This window comes from Lactuca virosa, chromosome 5, assembly GCF_052849685.1.
Source record: "Lactuca virosa cultivar CGN04683 chromosome 5, Lactuca_virosa_CGN04683_v6, whole genome shotgun sequence".
Taxonomy (NCBI): Eukaryota; Viridiplantae; Streptophyta; class Magnoliopsida; order Asterales; family Asteraceae; genus Lactuca; species Lactuca virosa.
Genome location: NC_136430.1, coordinates 461,268,719 through 461,295,189, shown reverse-complemented (window position 1 = coordinate 461,295,189; position 26,471 = coordinate 461,268,719). Strand labels below are relative to the sequence as shown.

Genomic DNA, 26,471 nt, shown 5'->3' with positions numbered 1-26,471 from the left:
TGTTTCCATAATGGGAGTTGGATATAAATAATCTATGTGAAAGTTAGAAACTTTTGTGCAAGAAGGATGTTCAAAGGAATGTACTTTGAAATTGAGACTTCACTTCCATGGAATTGTTCTTGTAACAATCTCCAAAGGAATACTTTGTAATATCGTTGGCAAAGTCTCTGTGACTTCTGTACCTCGACATTACGAAAGGAATCATTGCATAATAGTTTAGAATCTGACACATTCTAATAGTGGCAAGAATTTGGCATTCTTACACTTGTGATAAAGATTTGGAGTTGTGAAATGAGTTTCATTGAAGAATGTATTCAATTGATCTATTTCACAAAGAAAGGACCATAGGTAAACATAGTGTGCATGCTTGGAGCATGGGATAACTATTGTTTTAATTCAAGTATAAAGTTGATAAATCGAAACACTATACAATGAATAATGTGTAATGAATATGGTGATTAAATAAAAGGTGTTTTATTTATATTCAAAAGGTTGAGACCATATTGGATTCGATTATTCTTGTGTTTCACTTTGCATGTTTTGACTTCCCGAATAATAAAATTATTCAAACTATCCACAGTCGATCATACTTTGGAAGTAGGTATTGAAGCTAGACTGTCATGAATGGGTCTGTAGATTGTCTAAAGGTGTTTAGACATAACACAAGTTTGCTGCAGTATTCATGAGTACTCCTGTAATAAGATTTGAGTATTGGACTAAACCCACGCTCATTTGAATCACTTCATGGATTTTATCATGAGTGATCATGAGACGATAATATCTTATATTCTTGAAATGGAGAGATATGAGTTGCAGTTTACAAGTCGGTTGCACATTGATGCTATGTAAACGCACCAGTAACTCGATGTTATAAAACGTATCATTGTGTGTGATTTGATAAGTAAATAGAGAAAGCACATGATTCGAAGTTTATCCGTTCCTTTTACCCTAAGAGGGATAAAAGCGATATATGTGGGCCCCTCGATGATTTAGTGATGACAACCCTAAGCGCTTGGCCAAGCCTGGACTGATTTGAATTTTTCAGTTAGTCGGTCGTCATAAATCGGAAATCGGGAAACAACACATGGACAGAGAGAATGATTATAATCCATGTCTCATGTCCATACGATATCTAGAATGGAGGAATATATGATCCCTTATCTAATGGACGCCTTACTAATAAGATCAGAGTTCGACAACGGTCTTTTTGAGAGCTACGATTACTAATCGGATTTTGAAGTCGTACTTGCAATAATAGTTATTAGACTTATCCATGTGGGAGACTGTTGGATTAGGTGTCTAAGCCCATAACTACAATTGGTATGTACTTGACCCGATACAAGCATGGTTCATTTGGGTTGTAACACTCTGGAACAATTTGATAGGATGGATATTTGAGAAAAAGGTTAACGTGCTTTATTAATATATTATAAGTATAATATATTAATTGAGAAATCATATTATTTAATTAGTATTGATCAAGAATTAATTTGGAATTAATTTAGTGATCAAAAGAGACTAATTAAATTAACGGTGACTGATTGTGTAAATCAATGATATATAGTTTGGGCTAATGATCCATATTGATTAGTAATGGACTAAGTTCATGTAAGACTCCATGAAGAGTTAGTCCAAAGGGCTTATCATATGGATTATTGGATTAAGGCCCAAGGAAGTGGATTAGGGTTTAACTCTTGGATTCTACACTATATAAATATAACCCCTAAGCCAAAAATGGCGCACTAGTGATTCCAAGAAGCTCTAGACGATTTTTGTGTCTCCAAACCTCTCTCTCAAGTTCCTCCTCTTGTTTTTGGTTTGTTATAAGACATTTGAGGCATCACACTTGAGGTGCTAGGCTCTTGAAAGACCAATTCCCACAAGATACAATTAAGAGGTATTCTTCTAACTTACTTTTATGTTTCAATTACCAATATTGTATGCTAGTTGTAGTTTTCAAGATTTGGAAATTTTATTGTATGTATAACTAGAGAAAACTTAGATCCAAAAGCTATTAGGGTTGTATGTGCACTATAGGAGTGTTATAGTACATAAAACCCAACATATATGTTTTCGGGTATCTGTAAATTTCTTCAAGCTGAATAGGTTTGTTCAGTTCAGATTGTGAAGTTGAGTCTTTGTGGGAGAAATTTTGATTGGTTATGTCTGTCTGGGAGTCCGACATTATTCAGGGTTTTCAGTTTCAGGTATAGCGGCTGGATACTCGTTGGCTTAGCGGAAGAAGTTGAGGTTCATTCTTCGTTAGGGTTTGTGATGTCTGCTAATTTGGGTTCGACAACAGTAAGGGTGGACGGTTATCCGAGCGAGGTGACTTCCCCAGTCATTTTAGGATTCAGGGAGTTCAGTCACGATCGTTTAATTCGGAATAAGAGATAGTAAGGAATGATTTCGAGGACGAAATCTAATTTATGTGGGAGAGAGTTGTAATACGTTGTTCGGGATCATTCTTGTTGGATATAGTGTCTAAGTCCATAACTATATTTGGTATGTACTTGACCCGACCCGGCATGGTCCATTTGGGTTGCACTTCACCCGAACAATTTATGGATAATCATTTGAGAATAGTATAAGTTATGATTTATTAATATATTATAAGTCCTAATATATTAATATAAAATCATATTATTTAATTAGTATTGATCTATAATTAATTTAGAATTAATTTAGAGATCAAAAGTATGACTAATTAAATATGGGCTCTTGTATTTATATAGTGTGGGCTAATGCTTATTTGGAATGGGCTAGGCTTGCATGGAAAGTCCATGGATACTCCATGGAGCTTTAACCCATGGATCTCATGGAAATAAAAAGACATGGGTATTAGGGTTTACATGGATGTAACCCTAATCCACCACACTATATAAAGGAGGCTTTGGTTCTTGAAATAACGTGAGTTGATGTGTGTAAACCAAGAGGGCCGATTTCAAGAAGTTTGTGACTATTCTCTTAAGTTTTCAAGTTTGTGGTGATTTGTGACTTTCATTTGAGGCATCCACATTATTGGTTCTAGGCTCTCAAACTCCAAGCAATCAACTACTACTACAAGGTAAGTAATTCTACTAGTTTTATTTGATTCAAGTATCACATGCCATGCTAGTTAGGATAAGAACCTTGGAAAAATAATTATTTGCATGTATCTTAGTCAAACATAGATCCAAGGTTTCTAGGGTTGCATGTACACCATATGAGTGTTAAAATGCTCAAAACCCATCAGTGGTATCAGAGACTGGTTTGTTTATTTGATACTTGATGCAAAAAAAAAAAAAAAAAAAAAACTTGAAAAATCGAAGTTTTGTTCAAAAGCTCGTATCAAAATTTCAAGTTTTATATATGTACTTACGATTCTTGAAATTTTTTATATGAACACTCATAAACATATGAGTTTAGAAGATCATAGAAATTATGTGCTAATAATTGATTAGATTAATTCTTGATCTTTATGTGTTTTAATGGAGTCCATAACTAGTTCTTAAGTTATGGATAACCAAAAGTCACATTTATAAATAACCATTAAAAGAACACATAGGTTACAAAAAATGAAGAGTCTTCATTTTTAATAACCATTAACTCATAAGTTATGAGAAATGAAAAGTTTTGAAAGTTTACAAAACTTGCCCTCAAATTTTGGAACATGTAAAGTCATATTAAAAACTTTAGTTCCAACCCCTAGAATTTTAAAAGTTAAAATTCAACCCTTATACTTTATAATATTATAAGTTTAATAATATTTATATATGTATAAGATCAAGTCGTCTTACCGCTAGTACGCCTCATTCACGAAGCCGGTCTATAAGGGGGGTATAAGGTTGTTGCCTATAAAACGGCAACTTAATGGGTGTCTACTCTCACCCACCGCTTCCTTGATCGGTGGAGGGTCGTTAGCCGAACGGGTAGGACAAGGACTTATAAATTCTCATTAAAAGTATAATGATAATACTAAAGTAATTAAACTTTATTGAATTCCTAATCTTAGTTATTTTAGGAAAATGTGAATAAGGTGCTAATCCATGAAATTACACTTTACACTTTGTTTAAGTCGTTAGTGGAGCGTGTGTGGTTAACCGGCACACTAACTTGAACTTAACAAGGTAGGTAAAGGGTGACTTAATGTTTATCATAGTATCGATGGAGCGTGTGTGGTTAACCGGCACATCGATTGAGGGGTAATACATTAAGGGTACCAAGTAATTTGCATGGTTACTTCACACTTTGTTTTGTGATCCTCGGCATCCCAGTCACAAAACTTGAAGGGCACACTCGAGATTGAAACATGCCATTGAAGAAAGTTCAATGAATCTCAAAGAATCTACGAGTTTCTAAACCAATTAAAACCTAATTAAATATTTCATTTTTCATGGTGGAAATTGGTGAATCGTCATTCACCTACCTTCAAATATCTTATAGCTTAGATTACAGCATCCCTCTTCTAAGTTATAAAATATTGTGTTGGGTCCTAGCCTTAATATTACATTTGGGTGTTTTGTTAAGGACTATCTCTATATCTAATCTAATCTATTCCCTCTTCTTTTCAGATGTCTTCCAATAACAATGCTTCTGGCTCAAACCCTACTAGCTCCTTCTCTCTCATGAATCTTTGTGGGAGAGTCATCTTTGATGGGTCCAACTTTACAGATTGGATCAGAAACATCAGTATGGTCACTCGGTATGAGAACAAAGAATATGTTCTCGACAAGGAGCTGAAGGTACCCGAGCCAACTGCTACTCCTGAAGAGCTTGCTGAATATGAGGTACATGAAAGAGATGCTACAAAAGTGGCATGCATCATGATGGCCACCATGACAGCCGAGCTCCAAAAGTCCTATGAGGACTATTATCCTTTTGAGATGCACCAGGACTTGATGGACCGCTACCATCAAAGTGCTCGTCAAGAGCGATATGAAATAATCTCCTCCATGATAACAACCCGAATGAAGGATGGTGAACCCATCACGGGCCACATGCAGAAAATGCAAAGGTATGTGGATCGTTTACTGAAGCTGAATGTGAACTTCCCTGAGGAGTTAGCAATAGACATCATTTTGCACTCCTTGCCATCGTGTTATGATCAATTCCGCATGACATATCACATGAACAAGGAAGAAGTCACCCTCAGCAAACTTCAAGGACTCTTGAAGACCGCCGAAAGTGGTCTAAAGGGTAAGTCGGTTGTTACTACTCCTACTCCTACTCCAACTACGGCCAATGTCTTGGCAATCGGGCATGGAAAAGGGAAGAAGAGAAAGAACCCTTCTAAGGGTACCAAGGGTAATACCCTTGAAGGCTCCTCTTCAAGCAAAACCAAGAAAGGTTTTGTCACTCCTTCTGCTAACCCTAATGAGGTTGAATGCTTCTATTGCCATGAAAAGTCGCACTGGAAGCGAAACTGCCCAAAGTACCATCAAGATTTGAAGGATGGGAAAGTAAAACCCAACCATGCAGGTATATACACTATATTGTCTAATAACTCACCTCATTCTAAGTCTTGGGTCCTTGATACAGGTTGTGGTATTCGCATATGTTGTGATTTGCAGGGACTAAAAAGAAGTGAGAATGTGGAGCAGGGAAAGATAAACTTGATCATGGGAAACAGGAAAGCTTCACCTGTCACCAAGATAGGAGTTTATTCCTTAGTGCTAAATAGTGGGTTTACATTAGATTTGAATAAATGTTATTATTCGCCAGAAATGGCAAGAAATGTTATTTCCTTTCATGCATTGTATAAACAAGGTTTTGCCTTTTATTTTGATAATAATAATGGTAGTATTGATGCTTTCTTTAATAATGTTCTTTATTTTAAAGCATTACCTTGTGATGGCGTGTATGAAACTGTATCTGTTGTAGATAATCTAGGAAATAATGTATTGTGTATTAACTCTTCCACTAGCTTAGATAAAGCATCCTTATGGCATTGTCGTCTTGGACATGTAAGCAAGAAACGCATAGGCCAACTCCAAAAGGATGGAGTCTTGGAGTCATTTGACCTAAAGTCAGATGATAGTTGTGAATCTTGTTTGCTTGGTAAAATGACAAAGTCACCTTTTACTGGCACTTGTGCTAGGGGTGAAGGTTTGTTGGACCTCATACACACGGATGTGTGTGGACCCTTCAGAACCGCCACAAGAGATGCTAATCGGTTCTATGTGACTTTTACTGATGATTTTAGTAGATATGGATATGTCTACCTAATCAAGCATAAGTCATAAACCTTTGAGAAATTCAAAGAGTTTAAGCAAGAAGTGGAGAATCAGTTGGGCAGGAACATTAAGATACTTCGATCCGATCGTGGTGGTGAGTATCTTAGTACTGAGTTCCTTGACTATCTTAAGGAATGTGGGATTGTCTCACAATTGACACCTCTTAGGACACCATAGTTGAATGGTGTAGCTGAGAGGCGCAATCGGACCTTGTTGGACATGGTTCGTTCCATGATGAGTCGAGCTTCGCTACCAATCTCATTTTGGGGGTATGCCTTAGAGACTGCCGCCCATATCCTTAATCTAGTCCCTACAAAGAAGGTTGCCAAAACACCTCACGAGGTGTGGACTGGAAAAGTTCCCAATCTAGACCACATCAAGATTTGGGGTTGCGAGGCTTTTGTGAGACACGAGACTCACGATAAGCTCGAACCCCGAAGCGAAAGGTGTATTTTCATCGGCTACCCACAGAAATCCTTTGGTTACATCTTCTACAGACCCAGTGATAATGTGGTCTTTGTAGCAAGAAGATGATTCTTTCGAGAGAGAGAATTCATGAGCCAAGGAGACAGTGGGAGGCAAATTGACCTTGAGGAAATTCAAGAGTCAAGTGGTGAAGGAACCTCAAACCCTAGCCCTCAACCTGAGGAGGAAACTCCTATTGAGCCGACTGAAGAATCTATACCTCTGAGGCGTTCCACCAGAGTTAGGAATGCACCTGGGCATTATTATGGTTTTCATATTACTGCAGAAGGTGAGACACTTATCAGTGATAACACAATGGTAAATTTGGATGAGCCTAACAGCTACACGGAAGCCATGGCAGGCCCTGAGGCTGCTAAATGAAAAGAGGCTATGGATAGCGAGATACAGTCCATGTATGACAATCAAGTTTGGAACTTGGTTGACAATGTACCTGATCGTAAGATAGTTGGGTGCAAATGGATCTTCAAGAAGAAGACCGACATGGATGGTAATGTACACACTTATAAGGCACGACTGGTTGCAAAGGGTTATTCTCAAACTCCGGGAGTTGATTATGATGAGACCTTTTCACCAGTGGCCAAGATTAAGCTATTAGGGTTCTGTTAGCCATTGCTGCATTTCATGATTATGAAATATGGCAAATGGATGTCAAAACCGATTTCCTTAATGGAAAGTTGGCTGAAGATGTTTACATGGTTCAGCCAGAGGGTTTTGTTAGTACAGAGTACCCCAGTAGAGTGTGTAAGCTCGAGAAATCCATTTATGGATTAAAACAGGCACCTCATAGATGGAATCTTTGCTTTGATGAGAAAGTCAAAGAATTTGGCTTTTCAAGGAGTGAAGATGAATCTTATGTCTATATCAAGGCTAGTGGGAGTATAGTCAGCTTTTTGGTACTGTATGTGGATGACATACTACTCATAGGAAATGACATCCCAACCCTGCAGGAGGTAAAGTCCTGGCTTGGGAAGTGTTTCGCTATGAAGGACCTTGGAGAAGCTGCCTATATCCTAGGGATAAGGATTTTGAGAAACAGGAGTAAAAGACTAATTGGACTTAGTCAAAGCACCTATGTGGACAAAGTGTTGAAAAGGTTCAACATGCATAACTCCAAGAAAGGAGAGTTACCCATCCAGAGTAACACCAAATTGAGTAAGACACAAAGCCCTAGTACTGAGGCTGAGATAGCAGAAATGAGTCGAATACCTTATGCTTCAGCTGTAGGATCGATCATGTATACTATGACGTGTACTCGACCTGATGTAGCCTTTGCTTTGAGCATGGTTAGCAGGTATCAGGGGAACCCTGGCAAGGCACACTGGACTGCGGTAAAGAATATCCTCAAGTACCTACGGAGGACTAAGGACTGGGTCCTTACCCTCGGTGGCAGTGAGGACTTGAGAGTTGTAGGGTACAGTGATGCTAGCTTTCAGACTGACAGGGATAATTTCCGCTCTGAGTCGGGCTGGGTCTTTACTCTAAACGGAGGGGCAATTACTTGGAAAAGTTCCAAGCAGGAGACAATGGCTGATTCCACTTGTGAATCAGAGTATATAGCAGCAAGCGAGGCAGCAAAGGAGGCTATATGGCTAAAGAACTTCATCGGAGACCTTGGAGTTGTACCAGCTATAAAGGAGCCAATGGAGATTTTCTGTGACAGCAATAGTGCGGTTGCCTTAGCCAAGAAACCAAGAGATCATGGGAGATCCAGACACATTGACAGAAAATATCACTTCACCAGACATCGAATAGAAGAAGGAATCCTCGTGGCAAAGAGGGTATCATCGGATGAGAACCCAGCAGATCCCCTCACGAAGGGACTGGCTCGGGCTAAGCATCTCCAGCATGCTCGGACCATAGGGCTGAAGGATGATATTAGTATTAGTAGTTAGATAATCTTGAAATTTGTAAAATGTAATTGACATTTGATGATAAATAAAAGTTGTTATTTATGAGTAAAGTGTTGCTATCTCTTGTAAATCGTTTACTATTATTTCTTTTTGCATGTTTTGACTTCCAGAATAATTATGTTATGGTTTATATCATATTATTCAAACTCTCCACAGTCGGTCATATGTTGGAAGTAGATATGAATCAAGACTGTCATGGGTTGGCTTGTAGAGGTCTAAGATGTTAGACAAAGCGAGGCTACAACACTCATGAGTGCTCATAAGTTCTGAGTATTGGATTCAACCCACGCTCACTTGTATCACTTCATGGAATTTATCTCGAGTGATCGTGAGACGGTAATATCATATAAGTCTTCAAACCTAGAGATTATATGATCACTTATCTATGTCAAACAAATTGGAAATCGGGAAACAAATGCTGGACAATAAGCAAGACCATGTTCCATGTATTTGTCCGGCTGATATCTAGAACAGAGGATTATATGATCACTTATCTAAAATGGCGCTTCATAGTTCAACAGAGTTTAAAGAGCTACGATTGCTGATCAGTTCCTGAAGTCATACTTGCAACTATAGTTATTAGACTTATCCAAGTGGGAGACTGTTGGATATAGTGTCTAAGTCCATAACTATATTTGGTATGTACTTGACCCGACCCGGCATGGTCCATTTGGGTTGCATTTCACCCGAACAATTTATGGATAATCGTTTGAGAATAGTATAAGTTATGATTTATTAATATATTATAAGTCCTAATATATTAATATAAAATCATATTATTTAATTAGTATTGATCTATAATTAATTTAGAATTAATTTAGAGATCAAAAGTATGACTAATTAAATATGGGCTCTTGTATTTATATAGTGTGGGCTAATGCTTATTTGGAATGGGCTAGGCTTGCATGGAAAGTCCATGGATACTCCATCGAGCTTTAACCCATGGATCTCATGGAAATGAAAAGACATGGGTATTAGGGTTTACATGGATGTAACCCTAATCCACCACACTATATAAAGGAGGCTTTGGTTCTTGAAATAACATGAGTTGATGTGTGTAAACCAAGAGGGCCGATTTCAAGAAGTTTGTGACTATTCTCTCAAGTTTCCAAGTTTGTGGTGATTTGTGACTTCCATTTAAGGCATCCACATTATTGGTGCTAGGCTCTCAAACTCCAAGCAATCAACTACTACTACAAGGTAAGTAATTCTACTAGTTTTATTTGATTCAAGTATCCCATGCCATGCTAGTTAGGATAAGAACCTTGGAAAAATAATTATTTGCATGTATCTTAGTCAAACATAGATCCAAGGTTTCTAGGGTTGCATGTACACCATAGGAGTGTTAGAATGCTCAAAACCCATCAATTCTATGATTCAGGGCCATGGGCTGGAAGTCAGTTATATAAAGGATTTGGGCCTTAAGGAGGCGATGTTTAGACCTTTTGGAAGGAGGTAATGATGGTTATGAGATCTAAACCTTTGAATTGTGTTTTGGAGTCAAAGGGTAAAATGGGAAAAGTCGTAGGCCAGGTTCTTACATGAAATATGGATTTTTGTTTGAGAAGTTTTTAGTCTAAGATATTTAGATAATATTATAGAGCTCTTCAATACCTTTCGTGGATATAAAGATCGTCGAAAACGGAATTGGAACGAAAACGTTATGACTGTTTGAAGTTAGGTTGGTTTTGGGTTGAGCCGCATACGCTGGGCGTACTAGGGCATCCCTAGTACACTGGGCGTAAATTGAGTACGGTGGGCGTACACGATCAGTGCCCAAACTCTATTTTTATGGTTTGAGCCGTATTTAAGCTCCTTAACTTCCCCAAACCCATTCAATTCTCAGCTTCCACCTCTCCAACACCCTCTCTTGTAACCCTAACCCTAGATTGAGCCTTGTGAGCAAAAAGAAGGTGTTTTTAAGTGCTTTGGAGTGTTCTTGGTGCACCTTGGAGAAGAAGGAACTCATTGAAGATGTGTTGGTTGCATTGGAGCTTGTAGATCCAGACTTTGTTAACCTTGATCTTTCTTCAAGAGGTATAAAGTTTGAATCTTGATGATGAAATTGTTAGATCTAACTAGTTTTTTTGTCACTTTTAGTTCATAAAGTTTAGATCTTGAAAGTTTGTGACCTTGTTATGGATAAAGTTGGAAACTTTATCCATCTAAACATCATTTTCATTCAGATCTGAAGGTTGGAGACTTGTACTTAATGTATTAAGTTGAAAAAGATGCATTTTTGGGCCCCTTTGAGACTTAAAGACTAGATCTTGTTTGTTGGGACCATTCTAATGGATAAAGTTGGAAACTTTATCCATTATGGAGCTATTATGAACCATAAAAATGTGATCTTGTCCCTTCTATCCCTTCCATACAAGAGTTGTGATGCCTTATTGGGTTAAGAACTTAGGGTTTTGTACATTAAGTTCTTTATAGCCATGCAAAGTCATAAAGTTGGAAACTTTATGACTTAGGACATCACTTTGGACTTGGATCTGAGCTTTGGACGTAAGAGCTTAATGAAGTTTTGGGACTGGGCTGTGTACGTTGGGCGTACCTGGTGGTACGCTGCGCGTACGCATTCAGTGCCCAACTTGTGGTCAACATCAGAGTATGTTGGGCGTACTCTCTTGGTACGCAGGGCGTACTCCGCTGGGAAGAAATATTGACTTTTGGACCTTGACCATTGACTTTGACTTTGACCAAGGTTGACCAAGTTTGACCTAAGGGCATTTTGGGTAATTTGATTTATAGTTTGAGATTTGGGGCCCTGCTAATAGTACATATAACCGGTAGAGATAGTTTTTAGAGCAGTGATCAGTGCAACTATTCTTTCAGGATATGAGGTGAGTTTTTCACTATATCCATGGGTCGAAGGCACCAATGGCGGCCCATTATTTGTTATGTGGAATGCTAGTTGTCTCTGTGATGCTTGCATGAAAGACCAGGATCTGGCCCCTGACAATTGTACTGCCCCTGACAATGGTACGAAAGACCAGGATCTGGCCCCTGGCAATTGTATGGAAGACCAGGATCTTGCCCCTGGCAGTTGTATGAAAAACCAGGATCTGGCCCCTGACACTTGTATATAAGACCGGGATTTGGCCCTCGACATTGCAAGAAAAGACCACATAGGTACAAGACACATGTATGTTTTGGTATGTGGTATTTTAGAGAACTCACTAAGTTTTGTGCTTACGGTTTCATATTTATGGTTTCAAGTACTTTTAGTTCGAAATGGAAGGGCATGGCGTGACTGCACAGCATCCCCCAGAGTTTTCTGCATTGGCAATTAATGATATTAATCTGATTTTAAATAATACATCCACTTTGATTGTTTTAAAAATGAAAAAAATCCTTGGATTTTCGGGACGTTACAAGCATGAAGTAAATTCTTTACCACATATTCCACGTCCATCGTGTCCCACAAGGCCCGTATGTTACTCACCACAGTATTTACCTCCAAGGAAAAATAATCTATGGTCTGCGTCTCTTTCAAATTCAGGATTTCAAACTCCGCCTTCAATGTCTAAACCTTTGTGGGTTTGACTATGTCTACACCCATGTATATAATTCACAGTGTTTTCCATGTATCCTTTGCTATTTTCTTCTTCACAATTGACAACAACATATCCTCTGGGATTCCTGATAGATGACGGCAAGTGCTATCTTATCCTTCCTTACTTTGACCACATTCCTTGGACTTTTAGGTTCAATAACGTCCTAGATGTCATGTGCTTGAATGAACACCTTCATATTGATGGCCCAAGCAACGTAATTGCTTCTCGTCAGAATCGGGTAATTGAGTGACAATGGACTGTTTTTTTGTCCTTACATCAACTTTAAATTCTATCCTCCCTAATAAATAAAGATCTTTTTGTCACATGTCACATTCTCATTTATTTTGCCACATGTAATTCTGTGGTTATTTTAAATTAATTTTTATTCCACATGTCATTTTATGGTTTTTTTCATTTTATTAAATTCCAGATAATATTTAAATGCAATAATAAATTAATATCAATTTCATTAATGAATTTTCCTTTTAATTTCAAATTACTAAATTAAAGATTTATTAATTTTCTTTATTTATTTATCTAAATTATTTATTTAAATTTAAAAGAAAAAAAACACTTTACTTTTTATAATTCAATATTTTCTCACTTTTCTTATAAATTCAACTTCTCAAATGTTTAGAATTTTGTAGTTAGTTTTTCTTTTAAATAAACTCATGTAATACATGGATCTCACACCTAGTTTATACCAGAAGGAAAATGAAACCTAGTCTAATTCCAATATAGAGGGAAAGATAAAGACTAATACTAAAATAAGGAAAGTTTCCGTAGACCCATATTTAGAATTACTCCAACACAAATTAGGATGTAAAAAACAATGAAATATTGTCTATAAATGCATTATTAGTAGTTCATTCAGTTTAGACTCATTGAACTTGGATCCATTTGAATAAACTCATTATCACAAGATTCGCTTGTATGAAGGAATGTAAGGAAGTTGGTGGCGCAATATAAAGAATCATAGCCCACCTAAAGCAATCTCATTCCCAATCTTTCTACCCTCAGAATATATGTATAAATTGATTGAAGGAAGGAATCTGTTTGAAACAACATTGACCAGCCCTTTTCAACTTTTTCGTGTAGTACTGCTCAGTACTCACGCCCGTAGATTGTGGAGGACTGTAATCCATGGTCTTGAGGTTGCCCACGTCCAACGAACATGTTAATGGCCACTTAATCATGATTTGAAACAATTAATCAATGCACCATACGGTTATGATTTGTTTGCAAGAAAGAATATATTTGTTCAAGTTGTTCCACCGTTTTATGCACAAAAAGAGTATACATCTTTCAAAGATACCCTTAGTAGTTTTGAAGCATCTAAGTAAAGCACCCCATCATTCTGTTGTTTGGAGAGAAGGAGCTTAGTTTCTTATAAATAGAAGTGGCACGAAAACCTCAAACTTCAAGCAAACCTCATCTTCTTCTTCGACAATTAAAAACTTGCAACCAATCGGATCACAATTTAAATTGGATTTTGATCCAAGTAAGATGGAGAAGATAAAATCATTGGTATCTGAGAATGGAGTTGTGATTTTCACCAAGAGCACCTGTTGCTTGTGCTATGCTGTCACAATTCTGTTCCAAGAACTTGGGGTGAGCCCTGTAGTTCATGAAATAGACCAAGATCCTCAAGGAAGGGAGATGGAGAAGGCTCTCCTGAAGCAAGGGTGTAACTCACCCCCTGTGCCAGCTGTATACATATGTGGCAAGCTCGTGGGGTCCACCAATGAGGTCATGTCCCTCCACCTAAGCGGCTCCCTCATTCCACTGCTCAAACCTTATCAATCCCTGTCTTAAGAAAACAAACTCCAATCTGAAGAAATAAGGTTGGCTCAAGACTATGAGCAGTACTAATATATTCGACTAGACTATATATGTTCTGTATTATTAGTACTTTTGTAGCTTTTCATTAGCTTAAGGATAAGGAATATTGGCTTTTAGGCAATTATTAAGATTATCATTAGTTTTTAGATTATGAATGTAGTTTATTTAATCTGTTCACATGTATTTGATGAAACACATGGATATCATTCGGATGAATGTGATTATAAATTATTACTATTACCAAGTGTTACTACTTACTGGCCTCTTTTCAAGAACTAACATGTAAATCTATATTTTTTGAATCTTCCAAATTGAAAAGAGGGTTTAAATCAGCAAACTCCAAAAAGGTTATTTGATCCTTCCAGGATCATTTTATGTCTACAAAATGAGTATGGAATGCTATTGAAGAATCAGATAGTTGCCTTGTCATCTCCATTTAATACATATAAGAACCCAAAAATATAAGAAAGAAAAAGTGCAGGTGATATATTCAGCTTCTGACATTCCGCAACCTTCATTTTCAAAAAAGTTCAGAAGATATATGCTCTACTTTTAAATAAAGAAAGGCATTGAATGCTCTAGTCTTTCATTTTCATTTGCTCTTATTAATATATTTGTTAGTTTCAATTTCTTTTCAGATTCCCTTTTTCATAAAGCTCATAGAAAAGATCAAGAACAAAGAAGTGCTGGTGTTTTAGCTTCTTCATTAGACTTGCTTTGATCTTTTGTGATCTGCATATTCCGGTTCTAAAGAAGTTGCATATCTGCGTACATTCATATACAGTAGAGACGCTGTTCTAGATTACTGGAACTCTTTTGTAATTGAAAACAAAATTTCTAATACTAGTAGTGCATACACAGGTTAGAGAATTTGGGTTAATTCGCCACTGTGGGTGTGCCCTTTGGCAATAAACTTATAACTTTTGTACCATGCTATGTAAAACATTACATAAATTTGGGTAAAAATGTTAATGGTAGTTTGTTACAATAAATGGTTATAAGAAAAGTATGTTGCATTGATTGGAAATGATAAAAGTGTCCTGCACTTTTTGCAATTTACCCCTTGATGGTGGGCTTGAGGAATCCTGGAACAAGAACATCTTCAGAGATGCTAATATCATACATTCTTTTGCATCTTGATGCTGTTACAACAGTTTCAACAGTAGGAAACCAAAAAGAGATCGTTGTATTTATGTGATTGAGAAAGTTACTTACTTTCACATGAAAAGATCCACACCAAAAGGGATGATTCTTCAAGCTTGAGACCGGTTCTTCCAAGAACCGGTCTCAGTAGCCAAGAGTTAGGCCTGGTCCAGTTTTGCCTTTTAAAACCAGAACCGGTCCATTTATGCCTTGTCTCAAGCCAGGTTTCGTCCTTTTGAGCACTTTGTGCATATTTACATATATGTTGGGATTTTAGTATGTGAAAGATCAAAAAAAAAAAACATATATCTTCTTTTATTCGAATCAATCTTCACATGTAACAGAAAAATGCATATGAAATCTATAAAGGCATAATAAAATCATTTGAGAAAATATTCTCGACGTTTGGAAAAGATTGCATGATAGAAGAGTCTCTGCTACAATTCCTAAATGACAAAATATAGATATTCTTCTTGTCTTTCAAAGTATATCCGTCCTACTCGAAATATCATCATTGGTACTTTTCCATTTCGTTTAAGTATGTTTAAAGAAAAAAAATTATAAGTAAATATTAACATAAAAAAGACACAAGTCCCAAAGGAATGGAGTACGCAGATGTAAGGTGTAGATAATTGTACCTCCATCCAAAGGCAGACAGTGTCTCCTTAGATGACATCTGGTCTAGAGATGACCAGAGAGAGACGAGAAGAGTTACTTGGAGAATAAAATGAGATGGTTTTGGAGATAGTGACATTACTTGTTTAGTTTTGTCTTCAATATAGAATTGAGTATCCCTGGTATACTTTTATAAACGTACAACACCATTACAACAAAAACGTATTAGATTTGATGACACATTGTAGAAAGATGGAGAGCAAACCAAATCAACCAAGGGTGGGTTCAACAAATGGTGCGATCCTTGTTAGGAACCGGACCGGGTACACGCAGCGGAAACACACTATCACACACACACAAACTCACGAGAAAATAAAGCAATAAAGAACACAAGGATTTTACGTGGTTCGGATTCGGTGCAAATCCTACATCCACGGGCTGCAACTAGAGAATTTTATTAAAACTCACAAGATTACAATTGGCTTGACACTCTACACTTGATGTTCTCTCAAGTTTTTGCACACCAAATATGCAAAACATACATGCATATATATAGGTGAATGTTTGCCATGTGAAAACAGAAAGAGTTGTAACCAATTTAAAGTCTACCAACTTCAAGTTTGAACATGTTGAATGCACCACTTATTTTCCAACTTTCAGTTTGAATTTGATTCTTTTATTTCACATGCATAGCCACATGTTTTCAACCTTTCATATTTTACCTAACAATCTCCCACTTGAAAGTTTGAACAACATGGTCCGTCTCTGTCATCCAACTCCAGTAATCTTAAAACAACCAAGTCTTCCAAGCCTCCAGTTCCTAAGAACAAGCTAAACTTAGTCCTATTTCTCTAATTGCAGCCGCCCCTCATCTTCAAGTACTAGAAGGGCCAGTTGAAGCTCCCACTAGCTCCAACTCAGTCGTGGCTAATCCCACCACCGACTCATCCTCTGTCTCAACCGGTTTGGACACTCCACCAGATCCAGAGATACACCGAGGACCACTAACACTCTCCAAACTTTGCAAACTTCCAACAAGAGAGAATTTTCCAGTCTTAGTCTTCAAAACCCAACGGCTCTTTGTAACTGTACCCGGAACACACCCCGTGCTCCCACTGTCACAGAATCCCCTGAATGGTTTAGAATTTCCGACTCTTTCAGCTAACATCCCCTTGGCTCCAGAATTCATGTTTGCAAAATGAACTCTCTTAGCAGTAGATTTAGCGAACCAGATTTTGTTTTGCTTAATCGGGATGGTCATACTTCCCTCAGCAGGTACCTCAACCATATACAATGACCCACGCTTCATACCTTGAGCAATCACCGAATTACCATTGACCACCATCCATTTACCACCACCAAACCTTACTTCCAGTCCTTGTTTATCCAGCTGACCAACAGAAATCAATTTTTTCTTCAGCTCCGGAATAACCCTGACATTCTTCAGGCTCCATGTAGTTCCCAATGAAGTAACTAGATCAATATCTCCCATGCCCGTTACTTGAAGCATCTCGTCATTTGCTAACCGTACCTTTCCAAAATCTCCTTTTTTTAGATTCACCATCGTTTCCCCGTTGTCCATGGCGTGAAACGAAGCCCCTGAATCCATGACCCAAGAGTCCACAGAACTTTCCATATTGAGTATCAGTGCATCATCCTCAGACACACTCTCAACACCAGCAATGTTTAATTCTTTCTTTGGACATTGACTCTTAACATGTCCCACCTCTTGGCAGTTCCAGCATTTCACATTCTTCAAAGTTCTAGAAGAACTTTTTCCCCGACTCCCACTGCTCCTGCTATTCCCTCTACCTCTTCCGACATTTAATAAATCAGAAGAAGAAGATCCACCTTGATTCTTGCGTCTGATATCTTCGCCAAGAACCAAATCTCTAACCCCTTCAAAAGTCATACCACTGGTCCCCACGGAACTCGTAACAGTAGTAACTGTTCCGGACCAGCTATCAGGTAGAGAAGCTAGTAGCAGCGAAGCTTGAGTCTCATTATCAAATTTAATTCCCACAGATGATAATCTGGACAGAATTGAATTTAGATTGTTAATGTGAACCGTAACTGAGCCTTCCTCATTCATCTTTGTAGTGAACAACTCCTTCATCAAGAACACCTTGTTAGCCGCCGATGGTTTCTCATACATATTTGACAGAGCCTCCATCATACCACGCGCCGTGGTTTCATTCATGATGTTGAAAGCAACGCTCTTCGTCAATGACAATGTAATAACCGCCTTGGCTTTCTTGTCCTTTGAGTTCCACGCATCTTCATCAGCTTTTTCCATTTTCTCCGGTTTGTCTCCGAGTACCACGTCCAAGTCTTTCTGACATAGTAATGCTTCTAATTGCATTTTCCACCAGCTAAAATCAGAACCATTGAACTTCTCGATTACCACCTTGTCTTCAGCCATTATGACAAACAAGATACAAATCAGATACACTCGTGCGTGATAAAAAAAACGATCGTACCCTCCAAACCTCGCTAATCTGGCTCTGATACCAGTTGTTAGGAACCGGACCGGGTACACGCAGCGGAAACACACTATCACACACACACAAACTCACGAGAAAATAAAGCAATAAAGAACACAAGGATTTTACGTGGTTCGGATTCGGTGCAAATCCTACATCCACGGGCTGCAACTAGAGAATTTTATTAAAACTCACAAGATTACAATTGGCTTGACACTCTACACTTGATGTTCTCTCAAGTTTTTGCACACCAAATATGCAAAACATACATGCATATATATAGGTGAATGTTTGCCATGTGAAAACAGAAAGAGTTGTAACCAATTTAAAGTCTACCAACTTCAAGTTTGAACATGTTGAATGCACCACTTATTTTCCAACTTTCAGTTTGAATTTGATTCTTTTATTTCACATGCATAGTCACATGTTTTCAACCTTTCATATTTTACCTAACAATCCTTTATATACATTTTTCTCTTTATTATTATATTTTTCTTACGTGTGAATCCTATTAATGCATAATGGAATTTTATATCAAACATTTTAGTCATGTATTATTTGCATGTATAGCTTGGCCCATGGTATTATTGGATTTATTCCTTTCACAATACTAATACCATTGAGTTTTGGGAAATATATCGAATTGCATAGTGCTAGGCACCGTTTGGTACATAGTAATCATAGATGTAATGGAATGGAGCATTAAGGCGGAATGAATGCTATATATTTAAAATTTTGTTTTTATTTTGTTTTTATTTTTATTTATTTATTTTCTTCTTCTTAGAATGTAATGCTATATATTTATAATTTAAAATTATTTTTATTTATAGAGTTTCCAATAGAATAACCATTTTAAAATATTTCAAAACTTTAATTAAATATTTTTTTTTATTTTTTATTTATAATTATATTTCAAGATTTCATTATATATAGTTCTTTTTATTTTATAACTTTTTGAGTTCATAAATAATTCTTTTTAAACTAATATAAAGCATATAATGTGTATTTTGAAAAAAAAAATATGCTTCAGATTATCTAACCATATATTTTTCTTTAATTAAAGTTTATTATTATAAAAATAATGTTTTTTCTTTTTTATCAATTTTACACTACTTAGGTTTGTATTTATTGATAAAAAACAATATGTTTGAATAATTCATTCTCTTTGAGCTAACAAAACATGGATATATGACATTGGAATGTAATAATCCATTTCATTACATTGCTCATTTCATCATGTTGTCCATTCTATTCCGTTCATTCCATTCTATCATACCAAAGAAACCCTTAGAGTCTCTCTCTCTCTCTCTCGCTCTCTCTCTCTCTCTCTAAAATACCTTTCTCATTTCGCATCATTTATTTTTGATTCACAACAATATTTTTCGATTCACTTCTCTCTCTCTCTCTCTCTCTCTCTCTCTCTCTCCCCTTTAACGTAGGGACAAATTTACTATATTGCACGGGGTAGCACGGGATACCCCTCAAATTTTCTCATCAAATGTAAATTTAGTGAAAATTCGTCAAAATCCGTCACAAATCCGTTGGAAGTCCGTCACAAATCCGTCACGAATCTATTGGCAATCCATCACAAAGTCTGATAATTGTGAATTTAGTGTAAATTCGCCGGTTTATTGGCGATTTTGTGACGAAAACCACCTTTAGAAATGAATTTTTTCTAGTAGTGCAATCCTTAAAAAATTTGTGCAACCCCTTTCTAGATCCGCCACTGCTTTAATGGTGTTGCACTGGTCACCATTTTCCTTCACTCTGACCAACAACAATAGTTTACTCCACCGGCATCTCCCTGTTATCCAATGGTCAATTCTGATAAACTATTTACAAACATCAAATCGTTCGCTCCTCTAACCCTATATCTTGATGATCTCAATTACGATGCATAACACAAACTTTTTGAAACACGACGACTCATCTATTCCTAGAATCGCTAATGATATATAGAATGTCATAATTTTGACTCGTTGTTCAAGTTGTGGATCCATGGAACTATCTCCAAATAACTTATCCATATGATTTTAAAGATGGGTGTTATAATCCACTCAAGTCAATAAAAGGAAATAGGGTAACAATAGTGAGCTATATAAGATTAACAAGCTTTAAAAGATTTACCAATCAAATTAGGTTAATCCAATCAACAAACAATATCAATAATGCATTATGCATATCTTTCTATACCCCAAGTTCATCTCAAAAGGTCCAAGCTCACAATGATGGTTAATTGGCAAGCATGGAAGCATCGCACAATGATGGAATCTCTTCATGGTATAGAAGAATCACTAAACTTATATCCTTTATTTTCCTAACAATATACAAGTAGGTGAGATGTAAACCATCACACATGCACCACATAAGGGGTAGTGAATCATGTGTGTACATAATAATTATCTAGAAATATTGTTTACTCCAACTATTCAAATCCCACATGGATATCATGAGTGAGACACATTGTAGCGCCCGAGTGGCCAGGTATGAAATTGATCTGTTTAATTAAACTAAAAGGTGGTGAAGGGGTTCGTGAGTACGCTGGGCGTACATTAGGTACACACAACGTACTCCTTGCATGCGCATCATTGGGGTGATCCCGGCGTACGTTAGGCGTACTCAAGCCAGGGGAAAACCCTAAATTTTAGGGTTTGCACCCAATTTAAGGTCCTTAAGTTCTTCAAGTGCATCACCCTTTTAGCCTTCATTGCCTTTTAGTGCTAATCTCGAAACCATAGCCATCTTGAGTGCATTTTTGAGCTTACATTGAGTGTTTGAGCTTACATTGAGTGTTTGGGTGTTCCTTGGTGGTTTTAAAGAAGAAGGAAGTTTGAGAAGAAGCAAAGGAGATGAAGGAGCTTGTAGATCTAGATTTTGTGCATCATTTCTAGCCTATTGAAGGTATAAAGTATGAAACTTGTTCATTCTAAGCTTAGATCTAGACTTAGGGAAGATTTTAGTATCTTTTGGTCCCATAACTTGGTCTTTTAGAGTATAGGATACCTCAGTCCATTTGAGCTGTCCTTTTGGACTCGTGGGAGTGCATGGATTCATAAAAATCGTATCTTGGAGGTTAAGACTCAATCATGCATGTGTTAGTGACCACCTAAGAGAGTTAGAGGGCTTAATTCATGGTTTGAGTCCCATTAAGGCATGGAAGTGCATAAAGTTTGCAATTTATGGCTTAAGACACTATTATGGGCTTGGATCTAAGTTTTAGACGTTATGGCTTAATGGATTAAGACTTGGGGTGCAAGTTTGGACTGACTGGCCAGTACGCTGCGTGTACTGGGCCAGTGCTCCGATTCCGGATCGTCATCAGTGTACGTTGGACGTACGAGCCATGTATGGCGCGCGTACGAAGTTTGTGGACTTAGAAGATTTTTTGGCTTGAGTATTGTTGGGCTTTTGACTTGTTTAGGTTTGGGTTTCAAGCCCACCTGTTTTAGCAAGGCATTTGTGGGCTTTAGGCCATGTTGGGTAATCTCGGGCCATATTGGGCCTTAAAGGCCTTCTTGTTGCGCTTAGATGCCTTTTTGGACTTGTATGGATTTGGGCCTTGGTGGGAGGAGCCCAATGAGGCAAGGGTGAAGAAACCCTTTTTGCCTTAAAGTCAAGAATGAGGGTTTGGACTTTCGGGTTAGAATATTAGCCTAATTTATAATTAGGGTTTTATAATTATGCCTTAGGGAGAGGATTTAACGAGTCATCCGCTGAGTGCGATTTGATATCTTCAGTTTGAGGTGAGTTTCCTTCACTGTATCTGTGGGTCGAAGGCACCAATGTCGGCCCACTAGTTCATTATATAGTATGATGATTGTTTTCATGAAAACTATTAGTTATGCTTGTATTTGCTTAATGACTCTGTGATTCTTTGTTATGATATTATATCGTAGTGGTAGGGGTGAAATAGATTCGGTATCCGGTTGAAATAGACCGAAGGGGATTGCAAGCACCCAAATATGCTTCACTATATCCGATCGAAATAGACTGAAGGGGATTGCAAGCACCCATAATGCTTGATAGTATCTGGTTGAAATTGACTGAAGGGGAGTGCAAGCACCCATATACATGCTTGGCTATATGTTTGTATATTATGTGGTATTTTGGGGGAACTCACTAAGCTTTGTGCTTACAGTTTTAAGTTTATGTTTCAGGTACTTCCAGTTTGAAGGGGAAGGACCCGGCCTGATCGCACCCAAAACTAAAAAATAAAATCTGTATTTTGGGATGTTACACACATGACCTCCTTTCCTTAATGAATGCATAAGTAGGATTGTAAATAGTTTTCAACTCAACGAAGTTTATCAAGAAAGTAAAAAAATTTCTAAAACAAGTTCCATGTAATGTAGAAACAATATATATATATATATATAAATATATATATATATATATATATATATATATATATATATATATATATATATATATATATATAGTATACACATTACACATAAGAAAACATCTCATCACTTCAATATATATATATATATATATATATATATATATATATATATCTATATATATATATATATATATATATATATATATATATATATACACTCCAGGTAAACGCACATTGATGTTTTTGTAGCTTTAACTACCTCCTTTCTCTTCTAGAACATTTTGAGAACCTAAGTATCACCTACGAGTAACAAAAGATGTGTCAAAATCCCTTACGTTTCCCATTAAGTTACTTATTAAGCCTTTTCTTTTAAAACTAAAATTTGGTTCTTTCAAAACCATCCTTATGTAAATATAAGAACGCATGCAAAAAATGGGGACTGAGTTGGATATAGTTTACATGAGTTATGGACAAAACAAGAAAATGAAAAGAAAAAGGAAGCAAGATAGTTCTCGGCCGAGTCAAATCATCCTTGGCTAATTACTCGACCGATTCAAGTATACATCAACCCAAAACGGACAAAAACCCATTCCAAACTATCTAAAAGTGTCGAAATTAATTCTAGGCATAAATAACTCATTCCCAAAGGTCTAAAGTATGTACTAAAATACGCATTACATAATTAGTAATTGAGAATAAAAAATAACGAGTTTCTTTATCTAAATTGAATATTTAATCACTCTAAGTTGATGACTTTAACTAGACTTTTATTTCCAATAATAACACCCTCAAATGAGACATGAATCAATAATATCAATCTAGTCTTTAGATGATCACTAAAATCTTCCAAACAATAACTCAAGTATAATATCAATCACAAACCCATTATTGATTCATGATTCCATCATTTCCATTGTGATTCCAAAAACAACTATTGTTGGGAGCTTATTTGTATAGATTTGATGATGGAAAATATATACATTATAGTTATAGTTTATCTGTCATTGTAGACATTCAGTCTTATCTGAGCAAGTGTAAATAATACACTTAGACAAGCTGATATGTCAGAGTTTGTTTAGTTAGTTAATCTGAAGATATGTTGATGTAAGTTCATATGTGGAAGACTGAAGATCATCACCTGATGAGCAAAATAGCCTAAATACACTATTAGCATCAAGGACTGAAAGTATTATCAACACGAAGAGCATTAAGACTGATCAATGTGTTCATACGCTAAAGGTCCTAATGACACACTGATCAGGTGGTGATACACTGATGACACATGTTGATGGTTATTCACTCTAGCTGAAGTTGAACCTAATCAACATGACGCTGACGCTGAAGTTGATCTCCCTGAGGCTGAAGTTGATGATCTGATGTGCTGGTGCTGATGTCCGAATATGGAGCAGATCAGAATTACTTGGTGAAGAAGTATTATGAAGATCTAATATGATCCATTCCTTATATACTAGATCTGGAGAATCTATAGAAATCTTATCTCCTATAGTTTAGTATATAATCTTGTAACAAGGCTAAACCCTAATTATCGCTTTGTGTGACTGCTTTGTGCCAATTGCTTTGTACACCCGTTCTCTTGGTGAGAACTTTTCTTAGTGAAAACCATATTTGTGATAATCCTCTTGTTCTTTTGTTCTTCATTATATCTTGTTTGTATCCGATCGAACAAACCTTTAACTATAGATTTGTGTCGATTCTATTTCATAACTGAAAATGGGAGAAGAAATATCCTATCACCCTCTCAAACTCTTTGGATTGTTTTGATGGAAAATGTGGGAGAATAGATTTAAACTAGCTTATATACATATGGCCACTAAACGCTTAATAAAACCTTTCTAGTTTAAACTTTCTCATTTTTACCACTAAAATTGGGCTTCTAGCCCAGTGGTACTAAGTGTTGCCCTCCCTCCTTGAGTTCGAGGGTTTAAGTCTCGTCCGAGACATATGTGATATTATGAGTAGTTTAGTAGGAGTAGGTTAGATTTGTTATTCCAAAAAAATTAATGGATTTTATAAGTTTTATATGTAAACTCCACAATATAATTATTTTATTAGAATAATCGCAAACAATTACAATTTCATCTGTAAAGTTTGACCAATTTGTTGAATTTAGTCTCTCCTAATTTATTTTCTATTTTTATGTTCAAAGTAACTATTTTCTTTAAATATTTAATCTAAATATTTTAAAATTTAATTTATTTGTCATTTATTTTATTTTATTAATTTGATAATTATTTTATTTTATATTCAAAACTTTTATTTTCACTAAAAAATGGCAAAAACTTTATGCCAAAACCGACGATGTTACATACAATTAGGGCATAGGCCTGAATAGCAAAACTAAAGTCTGATAATATACAAAATACATATAAACAATATATTATGTGACCATTCTTACATTCACTAAAAAAAACATTCATGCATATATGTGTGCATATATGCATTTTTGTGTTTTTGTTGTGCACACATGCACTTTAAAAAAAATCATGTTTTTTGAGTTTTTTTATGAATGCACTTTTATACGTGCATCATAATTCGTCGCTTTTTTTAACAAATTGTTGGCAAAAAAAATTTATGGTTCTTGTGAAACTATGAGTTTTTAATTGATCCTAAGTATTTGAGAAGAAAACGAATGAAAGAGGAACTTGTATAAAGAGGAAAAAAAAACCTATTTAATCAATAGGTGGTCAAGTTGGCCTAAGGCATAGTTTAGGTACTTTTTATTGAATATTGTAAGGGTGTGATTATATACCCAAGTTAAATTTTTTATTTACTTTTTGTCTAATCGAGCAAGCCGAACTTTGGCTTGTTTAGGCTTGCTTGATAAACGAGCCGGTCTCAAGCCGAGCCCAAGCCTTTTAGATCCTTAACGAGCCAAGCTAGAGTTTCATTTGTAAAGGTTGAAACAAAACGAGCTAAGCTGGAGCTCGAGCCTTAAAAACTTTAACGAGCCAAGAGTTTGGCATCGGTTTGGCTCGTCTACACCTATTAATAAGAATCGTTAATGATTCCCCCCACCAGTTCCCGATTCTGAAGCTGACTTTGAAGGATAGTTACTATCAAGTTTTAGTACTTTAAGTGCCTGATTCCCGATGGCCATCAGGGGCGGAACTCTTTTTGGCTTCTTAGTACTAGTATAATACTCGATCTAATCCCTCAGAAAACTGAGACAACGAAGAAACTAATTAATTACATAAAGAAACCAAAAACTAATCTAAATACATGATTTACCACTTAATAACTCAATCATCTCAAACGAAACCCTAAAGTGTTCAGACATTACGTCGTTGCTGCTCATGATGATCACCATAGTAAATCAGTTTTTGTTTTTCTTTTGTGCGGCTTACAGAAATGAGAATGGAGAAGAAGAAAAAAGTCTTATTGCTTTTTGTTTTTGACCATATGAAGGAGATTATTAGAGAAAGACTAGAGAGTAGATATGTTTTTATATTGTTTCTTTTGCAGCTTTTTCCGAAGGAATACAGTATGCTAGTACACACTCCTTTTGCATAGAAAATCATACGATATCTTTTGATTATTAATCTCAATTTTATTTATAATTATCATATTTATCCAAGTTTTTGGATCATTATTTTCTGTTTGTTTAATATATTTTAAATTTTAACTGTTTAAAATAAGTCTTAAGTTTCGGTATCCCAAACACAACAAAACAACTAAACAAAAGTATTAGAATCAGAAGAACATAGCTATTATTTGAGAATTGAGATGTCTATTTGTTAAAATTTTAATTTATATCGTTTAATGTTAACTGTTAGATAGTTTTGTTATATAGTAACTTAACATGAAAAAACAATATGTTTTTTATGAGTTTAAATCAAACACAAGTGAACAGA

At 36.3% G+C, this 26,471-nt stretch overlaps 1 pseudogene; it reads left to right on the top strand.

The window, feature by feature from the left end:
- Positions 1-13,578: 13,578 nt before the first annotated feature.
- On the top strand, positions 13,579-14,250 carry LOC145114594 (glutaredoxin-C13 pseudogene; annotated as a pseudogene).
- The last annotated feature ends 12,221 nt before the right edge of the window (positions 14,251-26,471 follow it).